Raw genomic sequence first — 1,057 nt, 5'->3', positions numbered from 1 at the left:
TTTATACCAGGGATCAGTACATCCTGTGATTATTCTGTATCGTTTTATTAATCTCATACTGAAAATTAACTAGTAACTAAGCAAATAAAAGTACTGAGTACAAAGTATTTCTTTGAAATGTAGTGACACTGAAAATAGTCAACTACAGTCAAAATGGTACTTAAATGTACTTAGTTACTTTCCACCTCTGCAGCAGAGTGCGCCAGGCTTTCTCCCCCAGATCAACAGACACATCCTGCGCCTCAGCTGCCCCTTGAGAGACACAATCTGGATGGGCTTCCTGTTTGAAACATGGCCTTGTGCGCAGTGCTGAACGTGCTCAGAGCCACCTCTCTGCTCTGCCTGTGCCCACAGGTTGGAGACACTACATCTGTAGGATGCTGGGCTTACACTGTACCTGGCTCGCCCTCAGGCCCCCCACAGGCTCCGGCATCGAGGATGGAAAGCAAGTGTACTGAGGGGTTTGAATGGGTTCAAACTCTGGCTTCAGGGAATCTGCCTGATGCGGACACTGTGGTTGGGTCTGCACTGCCCACAAAGCAGAATCCCATCGGTGGCGCTGGTGAGCAGCCGTGTTCAGGCTTTGAACGCCAGCGGATGCATCTCTCAGGTTCTCACCAACACAGAACCATCATCCACAGATGAAACACAGTCTGTGCTTTCAAATGTGTTAACAACTAAGGACTCTGCCAAAAATCGAAGCTGGCACTGTGACGGGTTACCCACAGTCTACAAGCTGATTACCATACTGCACCGACATGTGCTGTGCAAGGTGGGAACACGCACTCAGCCTGGCTCTGCCCAGCGGAGACACAAGCTGCTTCGCCTGAGACTTGTTCAGACACTCACTGATGTAATATGAACCAAAACTGAAGTGTGACAATTTGTTGGAGGGGGTCATGTGCTCCAGCTACATTCTCCACATACTGATGCTACCCGTCTCCTCATGAAAGTGCTTTTCTCAGGTGTGTGAGGCTCGACTCTAAAAATACAGACCACAACAACCAATTATGTTTTTTTAATAATTGCATTTTTATTAGTTGGAAATGAAACAAAA

Source organism: Monopterus albus, unplaced genomic scaffold, assembly GCF_001952655.1.
Source record: "Monopterus albus unplaced genomic scaffold, M_albus_1.0 scaffold292.1, whole genome shotgun sequence".
NCBI classification, from domain to species: domain Eukaryota; kingdom Metazoa; phylum Chordata; class Actinopteri; order Synbranchiformes; family Synbranchidae; genus Monopterus; species Monopterus albus.
The sequence above is the reverse complement of the archived record's forward strand: the minus strand, read 5'-3'. Positions refer to the sequence as shown.